This window comes from Anomaloglossus baeobatrachus, chromosome 4, assembly GCF_048569485.1.
Source record: "Anomaloglossus baeobatrachus isolate aAnoBae1 chromosome 4, aAnoBae1.hap1, whole genome shotgun sequence".
Taxonomy (NCBI): domain Eukaryota; kingdom Metazoa; phylum Chordata; class Amphibia; order Anura; family Aromobatidae; genus Anomaloglossus; species Anomaloglossus baeobatrachus.
The window spans coordinates 103366543-103379536 of NC_134356.1; positions in this window are offsets into that span (position 1 = coordinate 103366543).

Here is a 12994-nt window from a genome sequence, read left to right on the forward strand (position 1 = left end):
CTGCTGCAGCCTGCTGCTTGCTGCCCGGGGATTCAAGCGGTGCTCCTCGCCCGTGAGTGAAAGGGGGGTAGTTTTTGGGATTGGGGAAGTCGGTTCGTGACGCCACCCAGGGTTTGTGGTGAGGTTGGGACACCACCGCTGCTCTGGACGGGGATCCCAGGAGCGATGACAGCAGCCGAGATGTTTCTCTCCCCTCCGTGGGTAGGGGGATTTGGTAGTCCCGGGGCCCGGTTGGGGTAACTGGATAGTGGATGGCAGGGTTTGGTGAGGTGCAGGGTCGCGGGGGCAGCGCGGTGCCAGACGGCACTGTGGTACTCACTCAGCCAGTAACGTTCACGAAGTCTCTGGTAAAACAAACTGCTGGATGGACGGGTTCCGCAGACGGCTGCGGTGGTCACTCCCGGTAGGTTGGCGGTGCCTGCCTTTCCCTGCACCTGTAGTGTATTTTTGGCCCCGATGGCTTCCCACCGGTAACCCGCTCCCCAGCGTGGATAGATGCCGAGGGAGCCCCTTTTGCCCACAGGCTCTGGCCCTGGGAACTGTAGCCTTGGCAGTGACTGTATTTCCCTTCACGGTTAAGCGGTTGCCTTCAATCGGGTCTTTGCTGCTGGGAAACCCCGGAGGTTCCCGTTGCTAATGGATTTGACCGGTTTTACGGCGACTCAAAGCCTGGTCGGGGTCCGTAGCTGCCGAATGGTGCTGGCTTCTCTTCACTCCCCGGTTCTGTACCGGCGGGCCACCGCCCGTCCCCGGTCCTACGGTTCCGCGTCGATCGGCCCCTCCTGCAGACGGTCACCACCGTCTGCCAACCTTGCTGTATGTGCCCGGGCCACGTACCCGGACACGGTAAGTCTGCTCCTCCACTACTACTTTACTCCTTCACTTCTCACTCTCCGACTCCAACTCCTTTCCTTTCCCGCCTCCAGGACCGTGAACTCCTCAGTGGGTGGGGCCATCTGCCTGGCTCCACCCCACCTGGTGTGGACATCAGCCCCTGGAGGGAGGCAACAAGGATTTGTGTGTGACTGGTGTGCCTAACCGGGGTGTGGGGTGTGTTGTTGCAGTACTTGTGACATCCTGGCTTGTCCAGGGTGCCACATTCCCCCTTGGTTAAATGCAGACCGTCCGCGGGCTGCCCGTCCATCACCGGTTTTATTTTCACAACTGAAAAAGAAAGGTAAAACATATAAAAACATTCAACATAAGCATACTTTTATGAAACTTCCCTTAACGGGAGGTATGGTACTTAAACGTTACTTAACGGTACATTTTTATTAACGGCAATGGCTTCCGCTCTCTCCCGCCCAAACAACCTGGCCTTGATGCTGCCCCTAAGAAGTGGGGAGCACCCCTTGCCCCAGTCCATGACCAAGCTGCCCGAGCGGGTACGGTCTCTTTCAGGGGACCCATGTCCACGGGGAACCCTGACCCCCGGAGGATGGCCACCGGTCCAGGTGGTGACCGGGCCCCAGCCTACTCTGCTGCGGGCCCTTCCTCCAATCTGCCTCTCCGGAGGCGGTAACGGATGTATGCCAACAATTATTTACATGCTACAAGTTTGTGGTTGCCCTGCAAGTTCTCAGGCCTTTTCATTTACTCACATAACAACGGTACTGGTGGTCCCAACGGGGACAACTTGCACAGCGGAGGGACCGCTGACTTTACTGCAGGTCCACCACAGCGGTCGGAGGAGGAGGCTGGGCCGGTGCTTGGGCCTCCTAACTGCCCCTCAGTTTGGCGTCCAGGGCAAACCAGCCCCTCTCTCCGCAATGTCTCGTGTACTGGACCAGATCCCCTGGGAGCAGGTTACGGCCCAGGTGGTCCTCCGGTAAATGGGCATTAACGTCCCGGCGGGCCACAAAAACTTCGGCCTCCAGGGCCGGCTCGAAGATAAACCCGTATCCCCAACGGACATCAAATCTCCTCACTTGCCCCTCGTGGATTGGGCCCCGTACCCGGAAGGTGCCTCTGCGGAGGCTTTCTTTTTCATGGATGGTGCGGCTATCAGTGCAGCCTTCCGCCTTTCCCTCTCCGCAATTTCTCGGCCCAGCGGGGTCGTTTCCCTGTCCCAGTAAGGGGCTACTGCTTGCCCCTGCGCGCGGGTCGGGCCCCGCGAGACTTCCACCACGCTGCCCACTACTGGCGCCCTCTGTGGAAGATCCCGCGGTGTCATGGCCTGGGGTGCTGCCTCACAGCAACGACCCGGCGCAGCCTCAGCCGAGGCGTAGGGGATGGGTACAGGGTTCCTCTCCCGCTTGACCTCCGCCTCTTGCTGTACGGGACGGGGTGCCGGAGTTGGCACGGACCAGGCATGGTCACTGCATGTGCCTCCGGTACATCTCCGCTGACGGGCTCGGTCTTCGGCAGCTTCTAGGGAAGCGGTTCAAGACGGTTATGGACTTCGACTGCAGGTCGGTCCGCTTGGGCGGACGGGCAAGGTACCGCTACTAGTTGGGCAGGTAGCGGGCCTAGTGGCGGGGTGGTAGCAACTAATACGGGTAGCGGGGGAGGCAGCAGGGTGAGCGGGCGCAGGCCGGGTCCCTCAGCCGCAACGGCCGATCCCTTCAGACTACAGGGGCGTGGGTCGCTTACCCGCTTCTCCAACTCTTCCTCCACCTCGTGTCTCCGCATAGCCGCCACCTACGTCCGCCTTGTCGGCCTCCCACTCCTCCAGGAGGAGCTGCACACGGACCTGCAGACGGCTGCTTAGCTGGACGGTCCGGACTTCCACCCACACCGCGGTACTGGGGCGCGGGGACGACTGTGTTGCCGAACGGACTATACATCGTTGCAGCGGCCTCTTCCTGGAACCAAAGATGGCCGCAGAGTCCTAGCGTCCCTGCCTTTATAGCCGCGGTTTACATGCGGCCAGACGCCATCCGCCCCCCCTTGGTTTCTTCTCAGCACCTCCTCTTCAGGGGTGGAGATTCGGCTTTCGCGCCCCCACTGCTCGAGAAGACGCTCGAGCGGGAAAATCTTCGCGCCCAAGATGGCGGCTTCTGAAATTTTTCGGCCGGACACCTCCGGCGGAACACAAGGTGCACCTCTACCAGGCAGTAGAACGGTAAGATCCTGTTCGTGACGCCAAGTTGTTGCGGGCGGGGAGGGGGGCCGTCGCTCCTGCATTCTCGCTGGCGCTCGGGTCCGGCGCTGCTGCAGCCTGCTGCTTGCTGCTCGCTGCTCGGTGGCTTGAGCAGTGGGCTGGATCCAGGGACTCGAGCGGTGCTCCTCGCCCGTGAGTGAAAGGGGGGTAGTTTTTGGGATTGGGGAAGTCTGTTCGTGACGCCACCCATGGTTTGTGGTGAGGTTGGGACACCACCGCTGCTCTGGACGGGGATCCCGGGAGCGATGACAGGGAGCAGCCGAGATGTTTCTCTCCCCTCTGTGGGTAGGGGGATTTGGTGGTTCCGGGGCCCAGTTGGGGTAACTGGATAGTGGATGGCAGGGTTTGGTGAGGTGCAGGGTCGCGGGGGCAGCACGGTGCAAGACAGCACTGTTGTACTCACTCAGCCAGTAACGTACACTGAGTCTCTGGTAAAACAAACGGCTGGATGGACGGGTTCCACAGACGGCTGCGGTGGTCACTCCCGGTAGGTTGGCGGTGACTGCCTTTCCCTGCACCTGTCGTGTGTTTTCGACCCCGATGGCTTCCCACCGGTAACCCACTGCCCAGCGTGGATAGATGCCGAGGGAGCCCCTTTTGCCTGCAGGCTCTGGCCCTGGGAACTGTAGCCTTGGCAGTGACTGTATTTCCCTTCACGGTTGAGAGGTTGCCTTCAATCGGGTCTTTGCTGCTGGGAAACCCCGGAGGTTCCCGTCGCTAATGGATTTGACCAGTTTTACGGCGACTCCAAGCCTGGTCGGGGTCCGTAGGCCCTGCCGAATGGTGCTGGCTTCTCTTCGCTCCCCGGTTTGGTACCGGCGGGCCACCGCCCGTGCCTGGTCCTACAGTTCCGCGTCGATCGGCCCCTCCTGCAGACGGTCACCACCGTCTGCCAACCTTGCTGTATGTGCCCGGGCCACGTACCCGGACACGGTCAGTCTGCTCCTCCACTACTACTTTACTCCTTCACTTCTCACTCTCCAACTCCAACTCATTTCCTTTCCCGCCTCCAGGACCGTGAACTCCTCAGTGGCTGGCTGACTGGCTCCACCCCACCTGGTGTGGACATCAGCCCCTGGAGGGAGGCAACAAGGATTTGTGTGTGACTGGTGTGCCTAACCGGGGTGTGGGGTGTGTTGTTGCAGTACCTGTGACGTCCTAGCTTGGCCAGGGCGCCACACATACATTGAATGCCAATACAGATTACAGCAGCTTAAAAAAAATAAAAAAAATAAAAAACGTCTGGTCAATAAAACAACAATAAGTAGAGAAACCTTATAGGCAGGTTTTAAAAAGATACTCATCCTTCTCACCATCCCAATAACACCACGTTTCGATACCTTACAAGCAAGTCTAAATAGATAAATGCTACATGCAAGATAGCACGTTACTCACCCTTATCACCAACCCGACGCCTTTCCCCACCAGTAGATATGTGAGGGTTAATCAGGGGCTGAATCTTGTGTGGTCTGACACTACAGTGAGTGCCTCATCTGTATGGCTGTCTTCATGGTGAAATGTCGTGCACACCTCAGACGGGTGGGTTTAGCTACTACATACTGTATATATTCGGCCACTAACCTATTGCTCTAGCACCTACCGACGAAGCTGTCCGCAAAACAAGCTTCAAGGTGTGGGGCAGTGTGGTCTGCTGTCTCTCTCATGGCTAATTCTGGTGGGTACTATCCCATGACTTATCTTTGCATAGTATAGGTGATATATGGAAGATTTTCCTACGTTGTTATCACTGTTCTATGTGATAAGGGAATCTGCACTTGCACTTTATACAGTACTAACTGTAGTACCCGGCGCTGCCCAAGATAGTAACTAAGTGCCTCTCTGTCTGTCTCTCGCTCTCCCTCTTTCCTACTCACTCTCCCTCTGTCTGTCTCCCTCTCTGACTCTCTCTGTGTGTGTGTGTGTGTGTGTGTGTGTGTGTGTGTGTGTGCGCGTGTGCGCGCGCGCGCGCGCGCCTCTGTCTCTGTGTGTATGTATGTGTGTCGGTCTCGGTGTCTGTATCTGTGTGTGTGTCTGTGTCTGTGTCTGCTTCTGTGTGTGTCTGTCTCTACCGAAATAATCTCACACATAAGCTGCTTATAGAAAAAATGTCCTTCGTTGCCTATAGCAACCAATCAGAGCTCCTATTAATGACCTGTAGCTCCCAGCTCTATTAATTTAATGTAAGTTTTTTAGCGAATAACTGTGAAGCGCGAGGTTAAATTTTCCACTCAAAACATAGTTTATGATGTTCTCTGAGTCAAGGGAGGTGGCTGTGCAAAATTTTGTGATTATAAATGTGACTGTGTGAACACACACACACACACACACACACACACACACCTTTATATAATAGACCTGATTTTATACACAGGAATCCTAAAATCTTCTGTCTCTTTATTGTTATCCAATTTTGAGGAAGGAATTTATTATTGTATTTTCAGACTTTGCTTTCCAGTTTTTTGCAATATTTAATGGTATTTTCTGTATACCTATATGTGACAACATGTTATCCTGACCGCCGCCCTGTGTTTTTTGTACTTTTTATCATGCTTTTAAAGGGGTAAATACCCTCTGTATTGTTGTATCCTTATGTTTGGTTAAATAAAGTTTGTTCAATTTTTTTTCCAAAAATTTTTGTTTTGTTTTCTTTTGTCAGTCAGTGGGCACATGGTAGTCTTAACTTTGAAACGTCTCCACCGTATATGAAATCAGGAGCTCCACGTGAGTGGTTTTTTTTTTCTGGCCAATATTGCATTGCATTTTCAAGAACATATTATGCACCGCACTTTATAAATGTACCCAAATGGGATGTAATGTCTAAATCATATGGACTTTAGTATTGTCTAGATTTAGTCAAAAAGACACTTCCACTGGCATCTAAAGTGTTAAAAATTTAATGAATTTCAACTGTTTTTGATGCATATAAGAGTGTATATGTAAACAAAAATATCAGTTTATGTATGCTCCATCTAAGAAATTCATCTACTGAAAAATTATTTTCTCTGAAAAATGTCTTATTGCAAGCACAAGTAAAGTTAAAAAATTCCACAAAGATTTTCTTGATGTTATTTTTTCTTTTTATTGACCCCCCTGATAGTTCAGATGTATGATCCCCTTGAGATTTAAATTCTATAAAGAATTTTCAAACATGTGTTGACCTCCCCCATTATGTAGTAATGTTCCCCATCTTGTACGAATGTCCCCCATCCTGACCCCCTCAAGACATATACAGTTGAAACCAAAAGTTTACATACATTATCTAAAAAGACACATCTGCAGGTTTTTCCTCACTCTGACATGAAATCAGAATAAACCTTTCCTTATTTAGGTCAATTTGGAACCAAAATTATTTATATTTGCCAAATGCCAGAATAATGAGAGAGAAAATGTTTCAGGCATTTTTATTACTTTCTGCAAAGTCAAAAGTTTACATACATTTCATTAGTATTTGGTACCATTGACCTTAAACTGTATGACTTGAGTGAAACGTTTTAGATATCCTTGCACAAGCTTCTCACAATAGTTAGTAGGAATTTGGGCCCATTCCTCCTGACAGGACTGGTGTAACTGAGCTATGTTTGTAGGTCGCCTTGCTCACACCTGCCTTTTCAGCTTTGCCCATAAATTTTCAATAGGATTGAGATCAGGGCTTTGTGATGGCCACTCCAAAACATTGACTTTGTTATCCTTAAGCCACTTTGTAACCAGTTTGGTAGTATGCTTCGGATCATTGTCCATTTTGAAGACCTATTTCCACCCAAGCTTTAGGTTTTTGCCTGATGTCTTGAGATGTTGGTTCAGTATTGCCACATAATCTTCTTTCCTCATAATGCCATCTATTTTTTTAAATGCACCAGTCCCTCCTGAAGCAAAACAGCCCCAAAACATAATGCTGCCACCCCTTGTTTCACAGTTGGGATGATGTTCTTAGGCTTCAAAGCTTCTCACTTTTTCCTCCAAACGTAACAATGGTCATTATGACCAAACGGTTACATTTTCGTTTCATCAGATAACAGGACATGTCTCAAAAAATTAAGGTATTTGTTCCTGTGTTCATTTGCAAACATTAGTCTGCCTTTTATGTTTCTTTTGGAGTAATGGCTTCTTCCTGGCAGAGTGGCCTTTCAGCTCATATTGATAAAGCACTCGTTTCACTGTGGATAATGATACAATCTTACCAGCTTTTGCCAGCTTCTTCACAAAGTCTTTTGGTCTTGCGTTGATATGCACATGTCTGACCAGAGTACATTCATCTCTGGTACACAGAACCCGTCTCCTTTCTGAGAAGTATGATGGCTGGACATTCCCATCTTGTTTGTACTTGTGTATAATTATTTGTACAAATTAATGAGGCACCTTCAGGTATCTGTAAATTGCACCCAAAGATGAACCAGAATTGTGCAAGGCCTTAATTTTCTTCCTGAGATCTCGGCTGATTGCTTCATTTGGTAGCATCATGGGAAAGTCAAAAGAAGTGTGTTTCAGGTGTGCATTAAAATACATCCACAGGTGTGTCTCTAGCTCAGATGTTACTAATAAACCTATCAGATGCTTCCAAAGACATGACATCATCATATGGACTGTCCTATATTGTTGAAAGGCATAGTACTCTTAGTGTATGTAAACCTTTGACTTTGCAGAAAGTAATAAAAATGCCTTAAAACACTCTTTCATTATTCTGGCATTTGGCAAATATAAATAATTTTGGTAATCCTAATTGACCTAAAACAGGAAAGGCATATTCTGATTTCATGTCAGATAGTGAGAAAAACATGCATATGTGTCTTTTTAGATAGTGTATGTAAACGTCTGGTTTCAACTGTATGTCACTCATCCTGGTATATATTTTCCCCATCCTGGAATATAATTTCCAAATCCTCGGCCCCATTCTGGTATATATGTCCCCCATACTGGGCCCCTTCCATATATATAAGCCCCTCTTCCTTTGATATGTGTCCCCATTCTGGTATACAGTGTGTCCACACATATCCTGTCCACCGCCATTAACTTGAGAACGGCGGCAGCTATAGGCATAAAAAGTGGTGTCTAGGTATAGTAAAGTATCCCTGCGCTACACAATGAAACCACCTATAGCACCACCTGGTGGAAAACAGCGGAGTTAGCATTTTTATCTCGAAAACGGATAACATATGCCAATCATATGTTGTGGTGACAAGTCTCCTATCCTTGAACTATGGAACCTTCTTCTGATGAAGCAAGGATCCCACTTTATGATCCATTCGGGTTCTATACTTTATATTCTGATTGAGTACCTTTTGGAAATATTTGTGGGCTTTGATTTATATATGGGACCCTGTCTATTGTGGCTTATGGGATTCAAACCATATATGCATTAAAGGGAGTTCCTCATTAATACATCTATACTCTGCATAAATTAGCGTAAACTTTATATCATACATCCTTGATTGTGTATATAGAGCATGGACAATAACGTCCTCCATATAGGATCTTGATTCAGTCCTTTTTGATGAACCTCTAAATATCTATTTTGTGCAAATTAGTGCATGTGTGGCGCCCCTGACCTGGTCAGGCACCACTGAGTACTGCACCCATGCTGGGGACAGTACAATACAGGTAATCCAGAAGGCTGACCGAGGTGTGACTATACAGGCGCATAGTGATCAGGTCTCACACATGTACCTATGAGAGGACCCCTGGGGATCCCAGGAGGGGGAAAAGCCTTGACCTCCACTGGAATAGTGGAGGGGGCCAAAAGCCTCCATCTCCTCTCAAGGGGTGTGGTAAGAGAGCCTGGTTGCTAGGTGGCGTAGGCAAGAACAGGAGAGGAGGAGCAGTGAGCCGGTTCAGTGCAGAGTCCAGGGAGCTCCGAGGAGAGCTGACCCCTTCCCCTGGAGCTGTTGCAGTCTGACAGCGTCCGCGCAGTGGCTACCGACGGGGGAGAACGGTCACCTAGGAGTGCTACCCGAAACCCATCTCCAGCTAGAGAGAGAGCACAGAGTGGGAAGTAAGGAGACTGCTAGGGAGTACCAGGCCCAAACGGGCGGCAGATCCCGGAGCGGGGATAGATCCACCTTTCCCTGCTAAACCTGCCGGTGTGGGGCCCTCAAAGCCCACACCACAACACCACAAAAGCCGCAGCCACGTAGCCACAGTTAGGGCCCATAGCTCACAGGAGGCAAGCAGCTGGAGTGATCTGGCCCAGGCAACAAGCAAACGGCAACCGAAGGGGAGTGAGGCTTCAGCAACTTCCCTGGGTAACCCCCATAGGGACTAAAAGTCGGGATTACCCCAAACCACCAAGGGCTAAGGAAGGCGAGTTGGTAGTCACCATCAGAAGTCAGCCTGAAGGATACCTGGTTCCAGCCTGGTTCATCCCAGCTACGCCCGGGTTACTCACCCTGCCATCTAAAGTGAGTAAAACCCCTGAAAGACATTCTGCGTGTGTGGAGTTATTCTGCGCCTTGTGGTACTACGCACCTACACAGGGCCCTGGGGCTTGCCTCACTCTCAGGAGGCTATTCCAACTAACTGCACTCTCACCATCAGCCCCAGGCGTCCCTCAACCTGCAGTGGCGGTCCCCACTGACCGCAATACTGAGAGTGGCGTCACGACAAATAGAAGATTCCCTTCCTGTGACGAGATCCAGCCGAGTGGAGTCCCTGAAGGTAATGCACCGACACTGCACATGTGGGGCTTCACATCTGGCGTCACGAACAGGATAAGGACTAGACCTGTTCAGACAGGTGACCATGTGCCTGGGCGGTCCGCTTGAAAAATTGGAAGCGCCGCCATATTGCCACCATGAAAAGCGCGCTGAAAAACAACAGCAGCCCGCGCTGGAAGAAGTTACCGCCCACGAAGAGGTGTGGCTACCCAGAGATCCCCTGCAGAGTTCTGACCTCGCTTGTGAAGAGAGCGGAAGCGTCCAGAGACGGCGGAACGGAAAAGAAGCCAGCAGCTTGTTGCTAGAGAAAATGGCGTCTGAATGCAGAGACCCAGAACCGGGCTCCGCTGCCTGGTGGTGCCGGGAGCTCGCCGAGTTCTGCGATCAACTGGAGGCCAGGGTCGGAAGGCTGATCAGAGAGGGACGGACAGAGTTTCTGTGGATGACCGCGGCGGTTCAGGCCTATGAGGGGAGAGCCGCGCGCCGAGTGCCAGACCGGGCGGTGACGACTCAGACCCCGATGCTGCCACCGATGGGTGAGTCCAGTGATGCCCCTGCCAGCGCGAGTGCCCCGATCCCTGCTGCCACGCCCGCAGTCCCTGAGGAGGCGTCCGGCGCGGCGACGCTGAAGCAGGCCGCAGCCACGCCAGGTGCAGCCCGCCAAGCTCAGGCCGCCGCAGCGATGCCCTGCTCGGCCCACCAAGACCCGGTCCCTGCAGCAACGCCCAGTCCGGCCCGCAGAGAACCGGCTGCCACCGCGACCCTCATCCATGCCGCGGGTGTGACGCTGACCCAGGCCGCCGCCATGCTAGGCCCGGCCCGCCGAGACCCCACCGCAGCAGCAACGCTCGTCCGCGCCGCAAGTGAGGTGCTGAACCAGGCCGCAGCCACGCCAGGTGCGGCCCGCCAAGCTCCGATCGCTGCAGCGACGCCCAGCCCAGCCTGCAAAGACCCCATCGCAGCTGCGACGCCGATCCAAGCTGCGCCAGAAGTGCCCATCCAGGCCGCCGCCATGCCAGGCGCGGCCCGCCAAGACCAGGCCGCCGCCATGCCAGGCGCGGCCCGCCAAGACCAGGCCGCCGCCATGCCAGGCGCGGCCCGCCAAGACCAGGCCGCCGCCATATCGGGCGCGGCCCGCCAAGATAAGATTGCATCACCATTTTCCCCGGCCTGCAAGGCCAGAGCAGCCACCGCTCCCCAGTCCAAGGAAGTCCCTGCAAGGAAATCCCTGATAGGTGAAGACTCCGCATACTGGCAGCTGAAGGCTGACATGGAGGCCAAGTTCCCACAGGAGATGGTGGATCAGTACATGCTCCCTCCGCACACCCCCAAGAGGGTTCCGGCAACCCCTGCAGCAACCACGCCAAAGAGTCCCCCGCCTGGGCCTGCTGATGAAAGTCCATCCCCAGCACTGCCACCAAAGGAGTGCTCAGAAGAACTAAGGGGGAGGGGAGGCCAGGAAGCTGAGGAGCTGACTCAGGAGCCACCAGCAGTGGATCCATGCCCAGAGCCGGAGATGTTGCCATACTCCCGCTGGGATGAGGAAGACCTGACACCGTCTGCGGAAGAAGATTTGCCTAAAAGCCTCACCTGGGAGCTGGTAAGCTGTACCTCGCAGAATCCAGTCCGCAAGACACGGCGCCGTAGCAGAACCCAGTCTTTCCCTGCACCGCCATCCCCAGAGCAGAGAGAAGTCACGGCCAGAGACCTAGAAGAAAAACGGTTCCTGAGAAGAGCCAAAGCACAGGTCAGAGGACCCCTTTGTAGAGGAATTGTGGAAGACTTTAGCCTGAAGTCAGGATACGGATTCATCGTTGCACCTGGTATAAAGGAAGGTATCTTCGTCAATAGAAGAGACGTCAGAGCCCACTTGCCCAGAGGACATCCTGGAAGAAACTTAAAGATGGGAGACTCCGTACAATTTACCATGCATCAAGGAGAAAGAGGCTGGTACGCGCTAGATGTAGCACCATGTCCTAAAGAAGAAGAAAGGAAAGACAGCGATAAAGAAAGAAAAGACAAAGGACCTACTGACGAGACTACCACAGATGAAGAAAAAGGTCAAGGAAGCAACAGGTGCCGCAGCCCTACAGGCCCAAGCCCTGGTGAGGAGGAATCCACATAGAGTACAGAAAGAAGCATAGAAGTTACCAGTTTGGAAAAAGTTTGTTTTGCAACGTTTTACAAGTTTAAGAATGTGCCCACATAAACTAATGTGAGAAATGAACCTTAAGGCTATGAACTGGCTATAGCCACAAACTCTCGCAGTGTAAATAGTTACACCAGAGGGCACCACCACCACCAGAGTCAGCCTGTTTAGGGGCTTGGCTCGTCTGCAACCAGGGGGCACGTCCGTATATAGGGCCTTGGCTCACCTGCGACCAGAGAGCATGCCTGTTTATGGGGCCTGGCTCTCCACCACAAAGAGGGTACCTGGTCAGCACCAACTGTGGAGGCCGCCTCTACATCCTGCCAGAAGAGGCTGAAGGCGCGGATCCACCAGGCCAGGTATACCCTGAAGACCACCAGCCCATGTAAGCCGCCTCTACATCCTGCCAGAAGTGGCTGAAGGTGCGGCCAACGTGAGAGGGTTTTAGGTGGGTTAACGGACTTGTGGGTGGAGGGTGGTGATGTATGGTACCTGGTGCTTTTAAATGTTTTACCATGTTTTAATGTTTTATGCATTTTAAAATGTTGTCTTGCAGCCCGAGGACGTGCTGGTGATAACTAAGGGGGAATGTGGCGCCCCTGACCTGGTCAGGCACCACTGAGTACTGCACCCATGCTGGGGACAGTACAATACAGGTAATCCAGAAGGCTGACCGAGGTGTGACTATACAGGCGCATAGTGATCAGGTCTCACACATGTACCTATGAGAGGACCCCTGGGGATCCCAGGAGGGGGAAAAGCCTTGACCTCCACTGGAATAGTGGAGGGGGCCAAAAGCCTCCATCTCCTCTCAAGGGGTGTGGTAAGAGAGCCTGGTTGCTAGGTGGCGTAGGCAAGAACAGGAGAGGAGGAGCAGTGAGCCGGTTCAGTGCAGAGTCCAGGGAGCTCCGAGGAGAGCTGACCCCTTCCCCTGGAGCTGTTGCAGTCTGACAGCGTCCGCGCAGTGGCTACCGACGGGGGAGAACGGTCACCTAGGAGTGCTACCCGAAACCCATCTCCAGCTAGAGAGAGAGCACAGAGTGGGAAGTAAGGAGACTGCTAGGGAGTACCAGGCCCAAACGGGCGGCAGATCCC